The following is a 23,798-nucleotide window of genomic DNA, read 5'->3' on the forward strand; positions in this document are numbered from 1 at the left end:
ACTAGATTTACGTTTCTGTGTGTATATATATGTGTATGTGTGTGTTTGTGTGTGTCACATTCAAATATTTGGCAACTGTAAAAGTTTTAGCAATGAAGATTTAAAAAATAAACCTATTTTAAACATGCATCCTCAACCTCGTTTAAAAATCATTATAAATTTATTTTGGGGAGGACAAAAAAAAGACTTCTCATGTAAACGTCACACTGAAAATAATTTTACAAGGAGTGAAATGTTATAGCTACACATAATATATGTGTACAGTTAGGATATGTATAATACACATATTTATAAATATGCTATTTTCTCTATAATATGTATTTATATATTTTTCAAAATTTTCCAAAATAAAAACAAGATACTACAAAGGAAATTCTTGAAGAAAAAAATTTTAATGAAAAAAATGAGAACAAAACTGAAACTTCACTGCATACATACAACTGGGGAGTTAGGAAGGCCTTGATAGCATGGTCTCCCTGCAAAAGCTGCACACAGACTAATTTCTCAGAGTGGCGTTTCGACTTGATTCATAACTTGATTAGGTAGTTTAGAATGATCTCTACAGGACAGTCATTCTGTATGAGGTTGTAATTAAGACTTGGCTCCCACTACTCAGGCATGCTAAACTATAAATGAGTCAAAATAAAAATTGCAATAAATTTCTTTCCAAAGTGCAGATCACTCAAACTGAGATTGGTTTAATTTTACAATACGTATTTAATGTAGGTGAGCCCTGATCAAATTTATCTTGGTGTTTTGGCCTTCCAAGGAATGAAATCATGTCTCCTGGGTGTTCACGGCTTCACCTTTCTGTGGCTGCAAAATACATTACAAGACAGAGCTCTGTGGATGCACCTTCCAAAAAAAAGAAAAAAAGAAAAGAAAGGAAAAAAACACGAGAGGATTAATGAGGTGGAAACAGACCTCCCCTGAGGTGACTCTCAGCTCCATCGAAGGTCTGGGACTCGCTATCTGCTATCAACAGTCTGCTGACAACAAGAGGCACTTGGAAGATTCACTTTCATCTCACATCACAAAGCATCAGGAAACCAAGAACAGTAGATGCTGGTAAAATTAATGCGCTTGTACAACAATCCTTCCACACTGTTTCCTAGAAAGTCTGCCGTTGGGGAATAGGCATTCCCCAAACTTTACAACCTGTAGACCTCCCCGGTTTTACTTTTTCTTTTGTTTCTGGAGAGGACACCAATGTTTCATGGTACCCAAGCGGGGTTAGGGTTCATCTTTTATCCTACAGCACAGATGTCTACCGTAAGGTGGCTCAGGGCACCTGTCACCTACGTGAAAAACCTCGACACTCTGCACATGGGCTGACAACACACACGCACACACACAATCCCTATTCAAGATTCCTTGATGCTGGCTATCAGCCAGTTATTATATTTTTGCGTATTTTTTAATATGCTGGCTTTGATTTTATCTCCCACATGAGCACAGTCACAATCTACTGTGTCTTCTGTCAAATCTTCTAGCTCTCCACACATCTATCCATGTACTTCCTTTCAGTTCTAAAAACCAGATCCCAACAAAATCCACCCTTTTGAACCAAGAAGCTTAGATGTAAATAATTACAGAGTGAAGATGCCATATGTACTATCTTCAAGGTGGTTGTATGCCCAGTGGGGGCTTCAAAGCATCAACTCCATCACCTCCATCACCATTTCTGTTCTCATACTGAACTTTAATGGCTCAGGAAAACAACAGGGCCACAGTCGTAGGAACTGGAGTTTGCAACAAGAGCCAGAACCCAGACTAAACCCAGGAAAAAGAGTTAATGGCTTATATGTGGTCCAGTCAAGACACTGGATAGACTGGGCATATATCTGGACAAAACTATAATTCAAAAAGATAGATGCACCCCTATGTTCATAGCAGCCCTAGTTACAATAGCCAAGACATGGAAACAACCTAAATGTCCATCGACAGATGAATGGATAAAGAAGATGTGGTACATATATACAATGGAATACTACTCAGCCGTAAAAAAGAACAAAATAGACAGCAACATGGATGCAACTAGAGATTATCATACTAAGTGAAATAAGTCAGAAAGAGAAAGACAAATACCATATGATATCACTTATATGTGGAATCTACAATATGACAGAAATGAACATACCTATGAAACAGAAACAGACTCATGGACATAGAGAACAGACTTGTGGTTGCCAAGGGGGAGGGGTTTGGGGGAGGGATGGATTGAGAGTTTGGGGTTAGCAGATGCAAACTATTATATATAGGATGGAAAAACAACAAGGAACTATATTCAATATCCTGTGGTAAACCATAATGGAAAATATAAAAAAGAATGTATACATATGTATAACTATATCACTTTGCTGTATAGAAGAAATTAACATTGTAAATCAGCTATACTTCAATTAAAAAAGGACTGATTGGATAGAAAGATACACCATGGATATGTAGGCCAGAGATATGATCAGGAATAAAGCACGGATGTTTTTTCTAGAGCAATTATGTGGACAACAGAATCTACAGTGGTCACCAAAATAAAACACCAAGACTTAGTCATAGATCAGTAAGTATTTCATAAAGATCACTATTGTAAGTTACTGGGACATAGTGGGAGATGAGACAGAATTCCTGCCCACTTGAAGATTATACTCTCATGAAAATGTCCCTAAAAGCGGTGCTTTTTTCCTTATTCATTGTGTGTACATCTAAAGCAAGCACAGGGACTGGCATGTATTAAAAGCTCATTAAATGCTTGACTTTCTGTGTCTAATTCAACTAATACCTAACATGATTTCCAAATCTAAATCAAATGTTCATAGAAGCAATACTATTTACAATAGCCAAGACATGGAAGCAACCTAAATGTCCATAGACAGATGAATGGATAAAGAAGATGTGGTACATATATACCATGGAATACTACTCAGCCATCAAAAAGAAAGAAATAATGCCATTTGCAGCAACATGGATGCAACTAGAGATCATCATACTACGTGAAGTCAGTCAGACAGAGAAAGACAAATATCATACGATATCACTTATATGTGGAATCTAAGAAAACATGATACGAATGAATTTACATACAAAACAGAAATAGACCCACAGACATAGAAAACAACATAGAAAACATGGTTACCAAAGGGGAAGGGTGGGAGGGATAAATTAGGAGTTTGGGATTAACAGATACACACTTCTATATATAAAATAGATAAACAACTAGGTCCTACTGTATAGCACAGGGAACTCTGCTCAATATTTTGTAATAACCTATCAGAGAAAAGAATCTGAAACAGTATATATATATGTGTGTCTGTGTGTATATATATATATATATATATATATATATATGTATATATATATAAAACTGACTCACTTTTCTGCACACCTGAAACTAACACAACATTGTAAATCAACTATACTTCAATAAAAAATAAATTTCAAAAAATCTATTTTGATCACTATAGCCCTAGGGCAAAGAAAAATGTTCAACACTTAACAGAAAATTTAATAAATACATGTTTAATTTTTTAAAAACTATTTATTACCAAACATGATTCCCAAATCTAAATCAAGTAATCTGCAAATATGTCCAGGGTTTGTGTGGAGCTCTCTCACCGAACTCAAGTCACAGATCATCAAGGTCAAACTGTCATGTCTTCAAGACATCTGGTCTCTGAAAAATCTCTTTTCTGTGCTCCTCTAACTGTCTCCATGCTTTTGTTCCACAGTTCAATAATCAGTACCATCCTTTTTCTAGTTATTTAGGTAAATTCAAAGCCACCTGTGGTGCTCCCTTTCCAAGATTCCACATACACTAAGTCCTCACATCTGCTGAGGGTCTTAACACAGGACCAGAGACGTGGTTACTGGTAACCTCACTGGTTACTGGTCAGAGAGAGGAGAGATCACAAAAGGTTAGCGAAAATGCAAAAGCCCAATAGTACCAAGTGTTGAGCAAGGATATGGAGCAGTTCCCATGCTATGCCGGTGACAAGTAGAGTGGCCACACAGGAAAAAATTTTGTGTCACAGAGGAAAGTCGAGCATGCAGAAGACTTTGGTGTAGATAAGCATACACACACATATATACAAACTATATAGTTTAAATAGTTTGTATCTGTCCCATAGAGCTTCTTGAATATTCATGTCGGGAGACATACACAGACATTTCCATTTGCAGCCGTAGCCATAATAGGAAAAGAACTGGAAGAACCCAGACGTCCACGAAGAGGTGAATGGATAAATAAATGTTGGCATATTAAAACAATACTACACACAGTGAAAAATAAAAAACGGATCTGTAAGTTAAAATGGATAAATCCCCCAAATAAAAAGCAAGTCACAGAAGAATACATATGGTGTGATGTTACTGATATGATATTACATAAAACTAAACAGTACATTACTTAGAGCTGTATTTGTACTGAAATACAAAAAACAGGAAGGGCATTATTAAGACCAAATGCTGGGACAGTTAACTCCTACCCAGGGTCACAATTCACAATTCACAATACAAAGATATTGGTAATGTTCTATTTTCTAGTATGGCCGTATGTATATTTGTTTAGCTTCTATGTGGGTATTTATATATTTCCATGTAGTGCACATTTTATGAGCATGGTTATTTCACAGTGCAGATTTCCATCAAGAGATGCATGTCTATATATAAGTTTGCCCTCACTTCATTTTCCCAAGCACTTAAAAAAGTATCTGAAATTTTAAATGAAAATATCTGAAATTTTAAAAGGGAAGGAAAAAGATCAACGCCAAGGTTACATGCCAAGCCCAAGGCAATGGGCCATCCGCCCACAGAATCCTTAAGACGCAGCAGTGGCTGACGGCATCGCTAAAACTAGAGTCAGGTCACCTAAGACGCTACTGCCTAGGTCGCTAATTAGCCAGGCGACCTGTGACCCATCACTTAGCGCCCAGAGCTTCAGGCCCCTGGACCGCGCCATGAGGACCTGGAGGATGTGCCCTCTTCGGCTGCCTTCATCCTGAGGATCATCTGAAACCACAGACGGCTATCCTCAAAACTGAGTGTACATGAAATAGCGAAGCGGTGGGCACAGAAAGTTCTCCAATGAGGTAGGAAGCCATAATTCAGGGGAGACCATTGGCACTGAAGAATACGGGAAGATGTGTGGTGTCAGAAGCAGATAAAACAGGCTTACAACCCTATTCCTAAAAAATGTACTCTTCAGGACCACAAAACCTCTATGGGCAGGATAAAAATGTCACTAGATTTACATTCACCTGAATTCTACACCCAGATTCAGAATGAATATTAATTCTTGTTTCCCCCGATATTCATGGATTCCTTGTACTCACTATCTTATACAAATAATCCATTGTCGTCTTCTCATATCTGACCATATGGAGTTATTTCACAAGAGTTTGTACTGGAAATTATGCATACATATATATAACTATATGTATATAGTTTTAAAGTATACACATATCTACATCTAAACTAATAATACAATATGATGCACGTGTGTGTGTGTGTATGTCTCCAAACCAACCCACTGAGGTATTAAGTTCCTTTTGTTCCGGTACTATGCCTTCTCCATTCTTTGTAAATCTCTCCGGCACCTTGTGCAAGGCCCTTCACGTTGTACATGATCAATAAAACATATTATACGTGATGCCGATTACCCATTGCTAGATAGTTCGGTCTAAGTGTGAGCAATCTGAAAAACAGGCTCAAATATACACCGCTGGGCATCGCAACATTTACTCATCCAGCTGTTAAATATCTGGAAGGAGTACGGGCAAGGATTAGGAAAGTGCCTTCTGGACTTGGGCTGCCTAGAATTCAACGCCATCAGCAACCACTGAAGGCTGTAAACCATCGATGCCTCCACATTCCTACCTATAAAATGGGCACAGCATAGGATGTAACTTAAGGATATTACTGCACGTAGGTATATGGGCAGATACGTGTGTGTGAATATATACACCACATATGCATATGTATGTGTATGTAAATATATATACATTTGGAACAAGAAGTGTTCCCCAAAGAAACGAGAGCTAATTATAACTACTTCCTGAGGTTTCACTCAATGCTTCCACTGTGACCCACTTTGATCAATATGACGATACATCATCAAACTCCCACCTGAATACAGTCTACATCCAGATGATGAGGTCAAGCCTGCATTTAAATTATTACAATTAAGCAAATGCGTGGCCCACTTCTTCCCATCCCCTCCTTCTGTGGGACTGTGGGCTTCTGCAGGTTGGAATTTGGGATGGAGTGTCTAAGAGACGTATTGAAACTTCTAGATATGTAGAGAGAGCTGGCCCCAAGGGGTTCTGTCAGATGGTAACAGAGACGTGAAGGACTGAAACTCAAGAATGTGAATACAAGCCTACCGAGATTTACAGACAGTGGGAAAGATGTACCAGAAGGAACACACATTATTTCAGAGTCAATTCACATTCATTGCTAGACGATGAGCAGTTGAAAGGCAAAGACCACAGATGATTAATAGTTAAACTTGGGAAAGAGAAGGTCCTCAGCACAGGTTATTCAATCAAAAGGAAGAGACAGATACCGAAGGAAGTCATAAGGAACCTGGACAAGAAAGGCAGAAAAATGGCAAGTCAGCATTCACGATGCTCTCCTTAGCTGATCTCCTGTGGGTACCATAGTAAACCCCCCTACCAGCGACTCCATTCATACCCCCAACATAAACCTCCTGTGGGGCCCATGATTTAGCCCCTATGGTTTTTGCCTGTATGAGCTTCATCATGAAGACAGAGTGTCTTGGGTTTGCCCGTTGACACAAGAATAAAAAGTGTTAGTCTGTGGCACTTTACCAGTTTCAGTCAATTTTGATGGAACCTAACTTTAGAAACTAAGGTACAGATCCATTTCCGAGGATCTACTTGTGAGATCTCTGCAAGTAAAGTAAGGAGTCCCAGATGTTAAGCACTCTTTATTTTTTTTTTCTGCTTATTATATCTCTTTTAGCCATTTTTTAAATTGAAGTATAGCTGATTTACAATGTTGTGTTAATTACTGCTGTACAGCAAAGCGATTCATTTATGCATATATATATATATATATATATATGTTCTCTTTTTATATTCTTTTCCAATGGTTTATCACAGGATATTGAATATACTTTTCTGTGCTATACAGTAGAACCTTGTTGTTTATCCATCCTATATGTAATAGCTTACATCTACCTGCTAACCCCAACTTCCCACTCCATCCCTCCCCCACCCCCTCCCCTTTGGCAACCACCAGTCTGTTCTCTGTGTCTGTGATTCTGTTTCTGTTTCATAGATAGGTTCATCTGAAGCACTCTTAATACCATTCGGTATAAAAGGTGTTCCCAGAGCTGTATAACGGGGGCTGAAGTAATCTTGATCACCAAAAGGAGATATTTACGACAAGAAGTTGAGTGAGTTCTCCTGCAAAGGAAAGCTACTAGTGTGAGCAAAAAAGAGGAGTCCCTTTATAGACAGCCCAGTTTCACCTTAGATGTCATAAGGAACCTTAGATGTGGTGGGACCTCACCCAGTCAGACGGTGGGCCTGACGATCGATGGTTGAACACCTGCACACTTTGGGGTTAGTCTGGATGAGAAGAACCAAGTCTTCCCAAAGGAGACAACAATCAAGAACAATTTCAGGCGATAATGATAAGTGTGTGTATTTGGGTCTTTAATAAGTAGCTTTGAAACGGTTGTCTATAGCCTCTACCGATGAACTGTACAGTGTCCAACAATAGAGAGTGTCTTCAGGATGTTTCCCGAGACACCATCCATGACTCAAGGACTGGCTCAAGCTTATATAACCCCAGCTGGAGTGTCCCACTTTTCCTCTGAAGCCTGTATCCTATTTGCCTAAAGCATACTTCATCTTATGGGGAAGGCTGTTTCATCGTATATGGAAGACGCTGTATCTTGGAAATTACTATTTTCAGTGTGATGTTCACTGTGACAGTTGGAATTCTTCTCTCATGTGTTTCTGACGGTGTAGAGTCACTTCAAGTGATGAGAGCTGATGTGCTTATACACTGTAGGACTCTGGGTGATTAAACAATCCTGTTCCCACACACTGTACTCGCCAAGCACGACTCTGTCTAAGCTCCCAGAAGAGGCGGGTTTGTTTTCTGTCTTGACCACCACCATCTCCACCCGTTCCCCAGCACGTTTCCTCTGCCTTCCTCAAACAGGAAGATTCATGTGTGAAAACCAACCCTTTTCCCAGGGATTGAGACACTCCAGAGAGGTTTCCTGTCTTAACATCAGAAACTACCTGAGATGAGACCTTCCATCTCTAGGAATTGACCGGGTCATCCAAGATGTGGAACGTAGGCGAGGGTTCTTCCCTGAAAACCTTTGTGTCTCACGATAGTGTGGAGAGGGAGCAGAGGAAGGAAGAAAAGGGATGCAAAAGGAAGGAGAGAATTCACAAAGGGAGGAAAGAATAAGAAGTCTGTAGTCAAGAGACAGAGTCAGGGTCAAGGCTCAAAGGCATCTCCTTGTTAACCTACCCCCAAAGCCTTACAAGCATTATAACAAAAGTAAAATTCATGCAAATGAAATTTATTGTGCCAATAAATGCAGTAAATAGCATTCAACTATCATTGCTCCTGACACCTTTACTTTTTTAAATAAAAATGAGGGAAGATTCTAATCCACTAGATTCCTTACTTTATCTTCACACGCAAAGACTCTCACACTGTACCCTCTCTACTGGGGCCTAATTACTCTCTCATCCCCAGCCTCTGGCAAAATTCCTACCTACACATGCAGGTTTTAAAAAGAAAAGCTGAATAAACTAAATTTTTAAATCCTTTCCTCTACCCAGTTCCAAATTCAGTTTCTCTACCCAGAGTCCGTGATTCCCATTCCCACCCAGGTGCCCCTGAATAGAACTCAGGGGCTCTATAAACTAGAACAGATGAGAGAGATTACATCTTTGTTTTCAGTAAATGTGAACTGAAATTTAGGCTTTGCTTCAATTATGAATGTAGGTGTAACATACACACAAACACACACTCAGTAATAGGAGAAGTCCCTGTAACTTTGCCCCAACAGAAGTCACATATTTTCTTATCAAATTAATGCTATGGCAGATATCACAAAATGCTGTCTATAGTCACCATTACTTTCCAGTTGTGACAATTATCAGCCTCTAACTAGATCTGGTTACTTAATACACAAAAAAGAAGCACATAAAATACTATGACACATTTTACAATCCAGCAATCCCACTCCTGGGCATATATCCAGAGAAAACTCTAATTCATAAAGATACGTGCAGGGACTTCCTTGGTGGTCCAGGGGTTAAAACTCCATGCTCCCAGTGCAGGGGGCCCGGGTTTCATCCCTGGCCAGGGAACTAGATCCCACATGCTGCAACTAAAAAAAGATCCCACCTCACTGAAGATCCCGCATGCAACTAAGACCCAGCACAGTGAAATAAATAAATATTAAAAAATACATGCACCCCAATGTTCATAGCAGTACTATGCACAATAGCCAAGACATGGAAGCAACCTAAGTGTCCATCGACAGATGAATGGATAAAGAAAATGTGGTACAAATATACAATGGAATACTACTCAGCCATGAAAAAGAACAAAGCATTGCCATTTGCAGCAACATGGATGGACCTAGAGATGATCATACTAAGTGAAGTAAATCGGACAGAGAAAGACAAATACCATATGATATCACTTATATGTGGAATCTAAAAAAATGATATAAATGAACTCATTTACAAAACAGAAACAGACTCACAGACATAGAAAACAAACTTATGGTTATCAAAGGGGAAAGAGGGGAAAATAAATTAGGAGTTTGGGATTAGCATATACAAACTACTATATATAAAACAGATAAACAAGGTCCTACTATAGAGGCACAGGGAACTATATTCAATATCCTGTAATAAACCATAATGGAAAAGAATATGAAAAATAACGTATATATATGTATAACTGAGTCACTTTGCTGTACAGCAGAAATTAACACAATGTTGCAAATCGGCTATACTTCAATAATAAAATACTATGGCACATTTAAAGAATATCTTTATAACTATGTCAATAAAACTGGTTTCCTTTTAAGGTTATTTATCTTATGAATTAAAATACTATGTTCAGAAAGGGTGTATATTTTTCCCCAAACTGACAAAGGGATCTCTCTCTCTCACACACACACACACACACACACACACACACACACACAAAAACACACACACCCCCTCTGAGTAGGCATGGTTAAAATCCCTTGACTAACTGCCAAACTACTAATACCGCCTGCATCTCCAGCTACCCTGACCTGGTTATAGGAGGGTTTTCTGCTGGTGGATAAGGTACATGTGGTTGAGTGAAAAAAGATCACCCACTCAGCAATCTTGTATCAAGGCTTTTCTGGCTCTTCTGCCCTCCCTTCGGAAAATGTGCCCTGAGCCTAAGTCCCCCGTGAGAAGGCATGACACCTCCACCTGAAGGTCTTGCTTTGCTGTGGTCACACCTGTCCAGGTCAGGGAAGTCTTCCTGGGCATCCCTCCCCACAGACCTTTGCTGGAACCTGACACCACCTCAGCCTGGCTTCCCTAGTGGTCAAAGCTATGCCCACGACAAGTGACTGATAGGAATACTGGGACCAGGAATTCATCCTTTATCTACACCACTTGTATACAGAAGAGGCAGGGATCAACTCCAAGGCCAGGGCACCCCTTCACCTCTGGAATGATTCCAGCAAAGGCAGCGTCCTTCTCTCTTTCTGAACCAAAGCCACTTAAATTTTAAACCTAAAATTTGAGAATAAAGGAATGTTGAAAACTCACACGTCTTTCTAATCCTAGATACATAGAACACGATAGCTAACGTGAGTTTCCATTTGAAATACCACAAGTGAACGGAGGAAGGGAAAGAGTCAGAAGAAGAGAAGTTAATTAATTTGCCACTGGATTCAAACCGGTCAGAGTGGCCATCATCAAAAAGTCTACAAACAACAAATGCTGGAGAGGTGTGGAGAAAAGGGAACCCTCCTGCACTGTTGGTGGGAATGTAAATTGGTGCAGCCACTATGGAGAACAGTATGGAGGTTCTTTAAAAAACTAAAAATAGAGTTTCCATATGATCCAGTAATCCAACTCCTGGGCATATACCCTGAGAAAACCATAATTCGAAAAGATACATGCACCCCAATGTTCACTGCAGCACTATTTACAATAGCCAAGACATGGAAGCAACCTATGTGTCCACTGACAGATGAATGGATAAAGAAGATGTGGTACATATACACAACGGAATATTACTCAGCCATAAAAAACAAACAAAATAATGCCATTTGCAGCAACATGGATGGACCTAGAGATTATCATACTAAGTGAAGTAAGCCAGACAGAGAAAGACAAATATCTTATGATATCACTTATATGTGGAATCTAAAAAAAGGGTACAAATGAACTTATCTACAAAACAGAAATGGAGTCACAGATGTAGAACACAATCTTATAGTTACCGGGGAGAAACGGGGGGAAGAATAAATTGGGAGATTGGGATTAAGATATACACAATACTATATATAAAGTAGATAGCTAATAAGGACTTACTGTATAGCACAGGGAACTCTACTCAATACTCTGTAATGACCTATATGGGAAAAGAATCTAAAAAAGATTGGATATATGTATATGCATAACTGATTCACTTTGCTGTACACCTGAAACTAATAACATTGTAAATCAACTATACTCCCACAAAAAAAAAATTTGCCATTGGATGCTGGGTAACCAGAGTCTGAACTCATTAAAGCCATCGAGAAGAAATCCAGTGATGAACAGCATTGATGGAGGCGTGCATAAACCCACTGCTTCTCTCTGTGTCCTACCTATTCCCTATGGTCCATTTCTAAGACAAAGGATGCGGGAAGACTCAAAGTTACATAAGCTCCAATGTGTTTAACAAATGGCAAAATCCTGAAACTCTAAAAAGGGAAGTCTATCCCTTCTGACTTATAACCTGTACCACCTCCCTTTTGCACCTGAAAACTCTCCCTTGCTTTTCTTCAGTGCATATGTGGGAAGATTTCTTTCTTCCCTTCACCTCTTTCTGTACAGAGAAGGATATAAAAAGGTTGATTTTTTTTTTTCACTACAATAATCAGATGCCACAGATTTTTTTTTTTGCGATGAATGCTTTCCTTGGCTATTTTTCAGACCTCCTATTAAGAGCTATTCTTTCATTCTGGCCTATTCCTCTTAACCCAATTAAACCCAATTAAATCCTCTGCCATGATGGTTCTATTTCCCTTACGTCTAATTATCCTTTAACTAGTCTCTGTTACTGCATGTTCTTTTCCACTGGCCCACCCCTGACGGTAGCACGAAGAGGACGTGATACACACACAAACAAAACCTTGATGTTAAATTTTCATCTGGCAAATTCCCCTGAGTGGAAATTTACCAACAGCCAGGGTGCCATTTGAAGACTAAATTCCTTTGCAGCTTCAAATACTGGAGGAGCACAGGCTGATTGCGTCAAAGAGGTTTTAAAACGACCACATGCAAAACAATTTGCCTCTGTTAAGAATGTCCTTTGAGTTAATTAGGTCATTAGGAAAACACACTGAATTTATGGCGGCTCAGATAACTGCCTTCAATATGTATTAACAAATAAACTTTACGTGTGTACGTGTGTATGTGTGTACGTGTGTGTGTGTACGTGTGTGTGTGTGTGTGTGTGTGTGTGGCTGCTTTCCCCGAGATTTTTACAGCCTAGATTAAAATTAGAAGCCTCCTTCCGAGGAGGCCCATTTTGATGCTTGATTTTACTCACAAATAAAGAGCTTTTAAAAATATACTCAAGAACATCAGAGATTCATTAGCTTTAAGGATATTCTAAGAGTAAAGTTAGGAAGCCGGAACTCTTCAAAAAAGGTAAAGGAAAATCAGAAGAGGCAGGACGGAGACACAGCCCTGAATCCAAGTAGAACCGTCTCCTGGAAATAGGCTGGTTTTCCAGATCACAGGACGGGACCTCAAGGCAGGAGGGAACACAGATGTCTGTAACCGAAGACCAAGTACATAAGTTCTAGTGACATCCATCATTTAAGAGACTCAAGGATTAGATCCTATCACAAAGCCAGCTCTGTCAGCACTGCACGGGTTTCGTGAGTGGGCTTCTCCTGGGATAAAAGGGACTTCTCAAAAATAAACACTTTGGGGATTTCCCTGGCAGTCTAGTGGTTAAGAAAGACTCTGCGCTCCCAATGCAGGGGGCAAGGGTTCGATCCCTGGTCGGGGAACTAAGATCCCGCGTGCCACACGCTGCGGCCAAAAAATAAAATAAAATAAAAAATAAACACTTTGGTGAGCCCCTGGCTTCTCAGCTAATAATATAGAGACCTACACCCCACCTGATATTTATCGCGTATAAAGTGCATTGAAGAAATGTAGGCTATACTAGCTGCGAAAGATAAAGCATGCTATTCATAACGGCCAGTGCTGACTGGTAGAAAATACTCCTCACTGTAGAAGCTCGGGAAAGGCCAGATTATACTGAAAGGCATTTTGGCTTCCACGCAAGCATGCTCGACCGCTGAACACATTTCTAGGGCCGGTAATGACGTCCCTCGCTCCCGAGTGAAAGGACCTCCTGGAATCAGACCAGAGGAACGCAAGGAGCTCCTCCACGGAGCCGCTTAGGGTGACCGACGGCCCGGGAAACACAAACTGAGATAACTGTATTTAATTCAACTCCATGCGCCACTCCAGAAACAGGAAAAAGTGGAACAATTAAATCGCAACGGTGCCATTGAACCAGCCCAGTGGCCTTCCTGTAGGACAGACAAAGCCCTCCACAACGAGAACATTCTGTGACTTCAGTTTAAAAAAGAAAAAAGAAAAAAGAAAACAACCGGAAAAATGAAAGGCTTTTTGAGAGAAGCATTAGGTCATTTTTCAGCAGTGACTGCCTTTCTATAAAGAACACATCCGATAATAAGGAATAAAAAACAACTGAGTGATGAAGTTTGCTCAGGTTATATCCTCATTTTATCTTTTAAGGGAAAGCGCCTTACCTCGGTGAAGGGAACCGTGGATGGGATTTTCAAAGAGGCAGGAATCTGTGTTACTGTAGGTCCCTGGTTCTTAAAGGTGGCTGTTGATTAGAATCCTTGGGGAGAAGTGAAAAATCCCACTACTCAGGCTGCACTCCAGACCGCGTCTGTCAGCGTCTCCGGGCTGGGGGCGGGTCGAGGCACAGGTGTTGGTATTTATCAAATCCTCCAGGTGATTCTAATGGGTCGCCCGATTGGCCAAACGATGCTTTAGAAAAGGGTATCCACCTACACACCCTGGGAAATTTGGGTCTTATTTTATTTTATTTTTCCTTTAGAAAAATTTCGTTTCAACAAGGAAAGACTCGTATGCTGTCTTCAAAGCCAAACTATAAGTATTATTTCAGCAGCAACAATAGCATCAAACAGCAAATTCCTCCCCCAAGGTCCACCCGCTCCCCCATCACCATGGCTACCTCAGGAGGGAAAGACTTTCAGGTGTCTCAGCTTTACTTCTCAAAATATGCCCCATCGTAGTTCTAAACAGTTTGCTCCTTTTTCTGGACAAGTCTTTTTTAGATACTATCTAGAGATGATCCAACCTATTTGCCTCTAAATTTCCCGATACAGTTCCAACACTTTTGCTTATCTCATTTTCTAGTACAAACACCGTTGTAACCGTGCAATTAATGGTCACTCTTGAACCAAGCTCTGTACGCTAACAAAAATCTTCTTTTTTGAATCACCTGTTTTAACTGGAGACAATTACAGCCTCAGAGTTTCACTTTCACACTTTCTGTGAATCTACTCTTCATTTTTCTTAATGCTCATCTCAAGGACGGTCTCCACGGGATCAAATGCTTCATTTCCTTTATTTTTTTTCCTTGATGTCTCTCTGGAGCATCCTTTTGTGTCCCAGTCTCCCCCCGGAATTCATTGGGGACTCAGTTCCTCTGGCTATTTTCTGTGAAGTCCATTGTTTCTTGGAAACCATTTCCATTCACTATGTATTCTGCTATTTGAAGGAACACATTATCACACGGCCTTCTGAGAAAAAAGACAATGAAAAGTCGATCTTTGGAGACCATGCACGAGTTCAAATTCTAGACTCTGACCTCACATGCATAGTTTGGTTCAGAGTGGAGTTCTAAGTCGGAAATCAGTTCTATCTGGGGTTCTGGAAGTTTCTGTCGTTGAATCTTTGGGAAAGACTTTGAAGGGCCTGTGGCATTCTAACTACTGATTATTCGGGGTTTTTTCTCTTTTTTTACTTGCCCTTCCAACTGCTCTGAGGATCCCAATCTCTTAGGATCTTCTCCGTGTAGCTGCTGTTCTGAAATTTCACAGCAGTGTGCTTCGGGCGTGAATTTCATTTCATTCTCACGCTGGGCATCCAATGTGCCACGTAAGTGTGAAAGCTTATATCTTTCAATGATGGGGGGAAAATGAAGATTATTTACAAGTCTTTTCTGCCCCTTTTATTCTTTGTCACCCTTTGCTGGAACCACTGTTTGGATGATGAATTCCTAGATTGAGACTTAATTTTCTTTCTTTCCTTTTTTTTCCATCAGGTTTTATCCATAGGAAATATCTTCATATTTATGTCTGGCTCCATTTTTTTTTTTTAATTTGGCTATTATGTTACTTTTTCAAAGGAGTCCCACTTTTTTAAAGGATTTGTATTTTAGCATATCTCCCACAAGTTATAGATGAGAGGGTTGTTTTCTTTTTTTACGTTTCTACTTGGTGCTGTGTATGTTTCCTCCAGATAACTTTTTTCCGTTGTCCATTTTTTTTTAAGACTCTCTTATTGGAAGCTACCCTAAAATATCTAGGATGTAAGGCTATCTTTTCTCATCGATGAACAAGCTCTGCGTCAGTAGGTTGTGGTCCTCAGCAGGTGGACTTCTATACAGTGAAAAAGCAAGTTACTCAAATGGCTTTCAAATGCTGTTTATGGAATTCTTTTCACTGCTCATTCAGTTTCCCCATAAAAAGGTGCCTCCCATACGTGTTTGGACAAGCCTAGGGGCTTTCAACTTGGGAGGGAAGTAGGGGGCAGTAGGATACCCCTTGCCACTGGGATGCAGAATGCACGTAATTCCCTAGTTGTTCTGTCTGGGGACAGTCCTCACTCCACTAATTCTGAAGTCCCTGGGTCCTTCTCTCTTGCATTCAATTCTCCAAATAAACATCTTCTATTTCCTTGGCAGCAGGGGGAAAAACAGTACTTTGCCACATGGATGGAAACCTCTGGTCTAACAGAAGATCAACGGAGCTTAGAGTTTTAAAAGAGGTTAAAAAATGCTTGCGTTCAATCTAACTTGGATTAAAAACAATACGTGTGTTCAATCCAAATTCTGCACCATCCAAGGAAGTCATTTATCTTTCTTACTCTGAGAAAAATACCACTATACAAGGACCTGGATTTAATATAAACGGCATATAAATGGCAGGGTGGCATACAATTAGGTAGTATTAACAAACTAGTGAATACAACAGAAAGGAAGCAGACTCACAGATATACAGAATAACCTAGTGGTTCCCAGTGAGGAGAGGGGAGGGGGGAAGGAGCAAGATAGGGGGAGGGGGGTAAGAGGAACAAACTCTTAGGTATAAAATAAGCTACAAGGATATATTGCACAACACGTGGAATATACCCAAAGTTTTATAAAAACTATAAATGGAGTATAACCTTTAAAACTGTGAATCATTATGTTGTACACCTGTAACTTACATAATATTGTACAGCAACTATACTTCAATAAAAAACAAATTAGGTGGTATTACACCACCTTGAAGTAGGGAGAATGCACACTCCATGAAATAGAGTTCATTACACTGAATTAAATGCTTTCCAAAGTCATTGAATAAATAGCTTGATGTAATGTTTTTCATGTACATATCAAATCCTAAAGCATTTAATTTCTTTTCTTCATTTTTATCTGGCAAAGATGCCTCTAAGAAAAAAGAAAAAAAAAAAAAAAAAAGGGAATTCCCTGGAGGTCCAGTGGTTAAGACTCTGTGCTTTCACTGCAGGGGACACAGGTTCGATCCCTGGTCTGGGAACTAAGATCTCGCGTGCCACATGGCCAAACAAAATTTTAAAAAAAGATTAAAACAATTTTTAAATAAGTAAGAAATAGGACATCTGCAGAAACATGGATGGACCCAGAGATGGTCATACTGAGTGAAGTAAGTCAGCCAGAGAAAGACAAATAACATATGATATCGCTTATATATGGAATCTAAAAAAAAAGGGTACAAATGAATGAACTTATTTACAAAATAGAAATAGAGTCACAGATGTAGAAAACAAACTTATGGTTACCAAACGATGGGGAGGAGGGATAAATCGGGAGATCAGGATGGACATATACACACTACTATATATAAAATAGATAACTAATGAGGACCTACTGTAGAGCACAGGGAACTCTACTCAATACTCTGCAACGGCCTATACGGGAAAAGAATCTTAAAAAAATAAAAGAGTGGATATATGTATATATAAATCACTTTGCTGTATACCTGGTATTAAGCAAACATTGTAAATCAACTATACTCCGATAAAAATATGTTTTTTAAATGGGGAAAATAAAACCAACCTCAAAGAACGTAAGAAATAGGACTAAAAGTGAAAATTTACACAGACAAATTATCTGGAATCAGGAATGAGGGTAGGCATGTTAGATGCTCATCAAAATACATTTGCCAACATTGAGCTCTGACGTTTCCTCAATGAATTTCCTCACTTTCTGCCATCTTTGTCATCCAATCAATTCAAGATCACAAGCTGTATCTTCTCCTGTTCATTTTACTTGTAAAGGGTTCATAATGGCCATGAGTGTTTTCACTCAGCCCAGGGGTCTTTAATCAAAAATTGAGTCAGCATAAACATAGAGAACAGACTGGTGGTTGCCAAGGCGGGGGGAGGGGTAGGGAAGGACTGGGAACTATATCCAATCTCCTGGGATAAACCATCATGGAAAAGAATATGAAAAAGAATATATATGTGTATAACTGAATCCCTTTGCTGGACAGCAGAGATTGGCCCAACACTGTAAATCAACTATACTTCCATAATTTTTTTTAAAAAAATTGAGTCAGAATCTCATTTATATCTCTAGAAAATACAATATCCAGGGACTTCCCTGGTAGCGCAGTGGTTAAGAATCCGCCTGCCAATGCAGGGGACACGGGTTCGAGCCCTGGTCCGGGAAGATCCCACATGCCACGGAGCAACTAAGCCCATGAGCCACAACTACTGAGCCTGTGCTCTAGAGCCCGTGAGCCACAACTACTGAGCCCGCGTGCCACAGCTACTGAAGCCTGCGTGCCTAGAGCCCGTGCTCCACAACAAGAGAAGCCACTGCGACGAGAAGCCCACGCACCTCAACAAAGGGTAGCCCCCGCTCACTGCAACGAGAGAAAGCCTGTGCACAGCAACGAAAACCCAACACAGCCAAAAATAAATAAATAAATTTATAAAAAAAAAAAAAGCACTTGGAATAGGTCCTAGCACAGAGGAAGAGCTATGTAATTGTTAGCCTCTGCTATGACTGATAACCCAAAGAGAGAAGGCTAAATTCAGGAGGCAGAATGCTAGGGTGGCAAAGTCCAAGGGGAAATGATGATATGGGGGCAAACACTTCCCCTTATATGATTCATTTAAATAAATAACCTATTTGGAACCCTCCTGCACTGTTGGTGGGAATGTAAGTTGGTGCAGCCATTATGGAGAGCAGTACAGAGGTTCCTTAGAAAACTAAAAATAGAACTACCATATGATCCAGCAATCCCACTCCTGGGCATATATCCAGACAAAACTCTAATTCAAAAAGATACATGCACCCCTATGTTCACAGCAGCACTATTTACAATAGCCAAGACATGGAAACAACCTAAATGTCCATCGACAGGTGAATGGATAAAGAAGATGTGGTACAAATATACAATGGAATATTACTCAGCCATGAAAAGGAATGAAATAATGCCATTTGCAGCAACATGGATGCAACTAGAGATTATCAATACTAAGTGAAGCAAGTCAGACACAGAAAGACAAATACCATATGACATTGCTTATATGTGGAATCTAAAATATGACACAAATGAACCTACCTATGAAACAGAAACAGACTCATGGACATAGAGAACAGACTTGTGGTTGCCAAGGGGAAGGAGGGGTGGGGGAGGGATGGAGTGGGGGTTTGGGGTTAGCAGATGCAAACTGGTATATATAGGATGGATAAACAACAAGGTCCTACTGTAGAGCACAGGGAACTATATTCAACATCCTGTGATAAACCATAATGGAAAAGAATGTATGTAAATGTATAACAGAATCACTTTCCTGTATAGCAGTAGTTAACACAACATTGTAATTCAACTATATTTCAATAAAAAATAAATTAAAAAAATAATACTCTGTTTATCATCATTTTTGATGACACAAGCATAATACCTTGATGTGTGGTCAAGATTTATGAATAATTCTAGTCAATGGTCAAATCACAGCAGACAACGCAGGCAGAATCATGTCCTTTGAACACGAAAAAATTGCTGGTTGATAGTAGGAACTCCAGAACTTTGTAAAGAACACCAGGAGGCATCTTTTAAATTTCATACACCCAGCATTTAAAAGGTGGGAAGATGACTGAGGCTGACAGAATTCAGATGGTTTCATGGAGATAGGTAAATCTTAGCTGTCTCCCTATGTGTTCTCAGATATTACTGTGGATTCTGTGCCCGTCTGCAATAAAGCACGCATGCCCATCTTTTGGTCACACAAATGCAGAAAACTTGTGACTCCAAAACCAATGGCTGGGGTACAGATGAGGATACATTACCAGAATTCCATGTTGAAAAATATCTTAAGAAGGGCAGTTAGCCCATCTTGCTTATATGACATAACTTAGCGTGATTAAATGTGATCATGTTCACCGACTGAGTTCTGATACTAGACTAAGTATCACAATACGTTTTACTGCGAATACAGGTGGATTCCTATCTGCATTAATATATTGATTTTGTCACTCTCAACTCCCTGTGGGAAGGCACCATCTCCTAGGATCCTTCTGTACACAATGGACAAGATAATCACTGCAAAGGAGCCCACGGTGACTTTTTTCCAGCAACCATTTCAAGCCCTTACACCTCAGGATCTACTCCTGGAAAATGGACAAGATATGCCAGCCTAACCTGTTGCCAGAATCCAATAAAACCATGACTATGAAGGCAAGTTTGAAAACTGTCAAGCAACACATGCATGTAAAATTATTCTAGTGGGCACTGACTCATTTATATGAAATAAAGTATTGCAATGTAGTGGTGGCCACCATCAGAACCATGGTGCACATGATTGCACATCAAGCGTTGAGTCCAAAAGAGCTCGGGAAGACAACACTCCTTCAATGACTTTTTCTAAAAAAGGGTAAAATATAGAAATGCTAAGCATGTATTCATCTTTGTAGGTGTGTGTGTGTGCACACACACGCACACGTGCTAAAATAGTTTACTAACTCAGGTAAAATGGCGGAAACCTAAATTCCATGGGACTGGCAAAGACAGAACATCAACTCAATCTTTTTAAGTCCTGAGCTAAGAAAGCTCCCACAGACTAAAAACTAAAAGACACCAAACCACTGATTATAGCATGACAAGGGAAAAAGGCAGATTTTGTTCACCAAGGTTACAAAGTATTAATAAACTCAAGGGTAATGGATAAGGCTTCAGGTCATGTCATCTTACCATCAAGATCATTCCAGACACATGGGACTGGAGTATCCTAAATGTCAACCATCTCCTGTGAGTGTCAAGGGCTCAGAGTAACTCATTTTTTAAAACCATGATAGTAGGCTAAAATTTAGAATGTTGCTCCTTGTATACATTTTGTGGCATTCCAATGCGAGGAGAGCAATCGCGTGGTGTGCATGAGGGGGCGCCTTGGTCTCATAAGTGGACGAGGCTGCTCTGACTGTAATGTCCCAATGTGACCCGAGTTGGGTTCACACCCTATTACAGGGCTGCCACTGATGGCAGGTTTATCCGTCATGACCACTGGGCACTTGAAGCCCGACCTCTCAGATCTGTCAGCTGGAGGGAGCAAGTGCTTCTCTCTCAGGACTGAAAAGCAATTGCAAATCACAGAGACACGAGCAAAGCTCGGGTTCATGTCGTGGGCAAAAAAGAAGATGGAGAAAGAGGTGGCTTGTTCCTGCCGTACAGGGCTGGGATGTGGTCTCCCTTTGATCCTTTCTTCCTTCCCAGAGACATTTCCTTATTACTCCCTGTCATCTAATAGTTACCATGCTGAAGGCAGCTACCTTTTCTTTTTTTTTTTTTAATAAATAAATTTATTTATTTTATTTATTTATTTTTGGCTGCGTTGGGTCTTCGTTGCTGCACGTGGGCTTTCTCTAGTTGCGGCGAGCGGGCTTCTCATTGCAGTGGCTTCTCTTGCTGCGGAGCACGGGCTCTAGGCACGTGGGCTTCAGTAGTTGTGGCTCACGGTCTCAGTAGTTGTGGCTCGCGGGCTCTAGAGCGCAGGCTCAGTAGTTGTGGTGCACGGGCTTAGTTGCTCCGCGGCATGTGGGATCTTCCTGGACCAGGGCGCGAACCCGTGTCCCCTGCCTTGGCAGGCGGATTCTTAACCACTGCGCCACCAGGGAAGCCCAGCAGCTACGTTTTTAAGAGCACGTAGGAAATGACTGATAAGTTAATGTCCGGACAGTAAGAGCCCTTCAAGTTTTAAGTAAATTTAGCTCCTTTTGTCTTAGAAATTTAAATGTGTAGCTTTAATTCCAATCCTGGCTCTACCACTGTGTGCTGTGTGTCCTTGGGCAAGTTGATTAACAACATCTAGCTGTGTGCCCTTGGGGAAGTTGATTAACGTCTCTGGGCCTCAACTCCCTTATCTGTAAAATGGGAATAATAATAATAATAATACTTAGCTCAAAAAAAATGCGTAGCTTTAGGAAATAAGTTCAGTTTAGAAATTAAAACAAGAGCCCTTCGAGAGAACAAAAGGACTAAGTGAATTTCCACATGGGAGAGGCCTCAACTAAACCTTCCTTTACAAAACTACACCAGGGACTTCCCTGGTAGTGCAGCGGTTAAGAATACGCCTGCCAATGCAGGGGACACGGGTTCGAGCCTTGGTCCGGGAAGATCCCACATGCCATGGAGCAACTAAGCCCGTGCACCACAACTACTGAGCCTGCGCTCTAGAGCCCTCGAGCCACAACTACTGAGCCCGCATGCCACAACTACTGAAGCACGCGTGTCTAGAACCCATGCTCTGCAACAAGAGAAGCCACCGCTCACAGCAACTAGAGAAAGCCCGCGTGCAGCAACGAAGACCCAACGCACCCAAAAATAATAATAATAATAAATAAATAAATTTATAAACAAACAAACAAAAAACCACACCAGGATACAAATTAAGATGAACGTGGGGGAAGATGGCGGAAGAGTAAGACGCGGAGATCACCTTCCTTCCCACAGATACAGTAGAAATACATCTACACGTGGAACTGCTCCTACAGAACACCCACTGAACGCTGGCAGAAGACGTCCGACCTCCAAAAAGGCAAGAAACTCCCCCCGTACTTGGGTAGGGCAAAAGAAAAAAGAAATAACAGAGACAAAAGATTAGGGACGGCACCTGCACTAGTGGGAGGGAGCCGTGAAGGAGGAAAGATTTCCACGCACTAGGAAGCCCCTTCGCGGGCGGAGACTGCGGGTGGCAGAGGGGGGAAGCTTCGGAGCCACGGAGGAGAGCGCAGCCACAGGGGTGCGGAGGGCAAAGCGGAGAGGTTCCCGCACGGAGGCTCGGCGCCGAGCAGCACTCTCCAGCCCGAGAGGCTTGTCTGCTCACCCGCCGGGGCGGGCGGGGCTGGGAGCTGAGGCTCGGGCTTCGGTCGGATCGCAGGGAGAGGACTGGGGTTGGCGACGTGAACACAGACTGAAGGCGTTAGTGCACCACAGCTAGCCAAGAGGGAGTCCGGGAAAAAGTCTGCAGCTGCCGAAGAGGCAGGAGACTTTTTCTTCCCTCTTTGTTTCCGGGTGCGCGAGGAGAGGGGATTCAGAGCGCTGCCTAAACGAACTTCAGAGACGGGCGCGAGCCGCAGCTACCAACGCGGATCCCACAGCAACAGGGGCGCAGAGGGAAAAACGGAGAGATTCCCGCACAGAGGCTCGGCGCCGAGCAGCACTCTCCAGCCCGAGAGGCTTGTCTGCTCCCCCGCCGGGGCGGGCGGGGCTGGGAGCTGAGGCTCGGCTTCGGTCGGATCGCAGGGAGAGGACTGAGGCTGGCGGCGTGAACACAGCCTGAAGGGATTAGCGCACAACAGCTGGCTGGGAGGGAGACCGGGAAAAAGTCTGCAGCTGCCGAAGAGGCAAGGGACTTTTTCTTGCCTCTTTGTTTCGCGGCGCGCAAGGAGAGGGGATTCAGAGCGCCGCCTAAACGAACTCCAGAGAAAGGCGTGAGCCGCGGCAATCACCGCAGACCCCACAGCAACAGGGGCGCAGAGGAAAAAAACGGAGAGACTCCCGCACAGAGGCTCGGCGCGGAGCAGCACTCACCAGCCCGAGAGGCTTGTCTGCTCGGCGGGCGGGGCTGGGAGCTGAGGCTCGGGTTTCGGTTTCGGTTTCGGTTGGATCGCAGGGAGAGGACTGGGGCTGGCGGCGTGAACACAGCCTGAAGGGGTTAGCGCACCACAGCTGGCTGGTAGGGAGTCCGGGAAAAAGTCTGCAGCTG

General features: G+C 41.5%; 1 protein-coding gene across 3 annotated transcripts in view; it reads right to left on the minus strand.

Moving 5' to 3' along the window:
• The window catches only part of LOC309652438 (neuroligin-4, X-linked), a 901,103-nt gene that overhangs the window by 259,279 nt on the left and 618,026 nt on the right, over positions 1 to 23,798 (minus strand). The window lies entirely within an intron of this gene.

Source organism: Balaenoptera physalus (genome assembly GCF_965194825.1).
Source record: "Balaenoptera physalus genome assembly, chromosome: X".
NCBI lineage: Eukaryota > Metazoa > Chordata > Mammalia > Artiodactyla > Balaenopteridae > Balaenoptera > Balaenoptera physalus.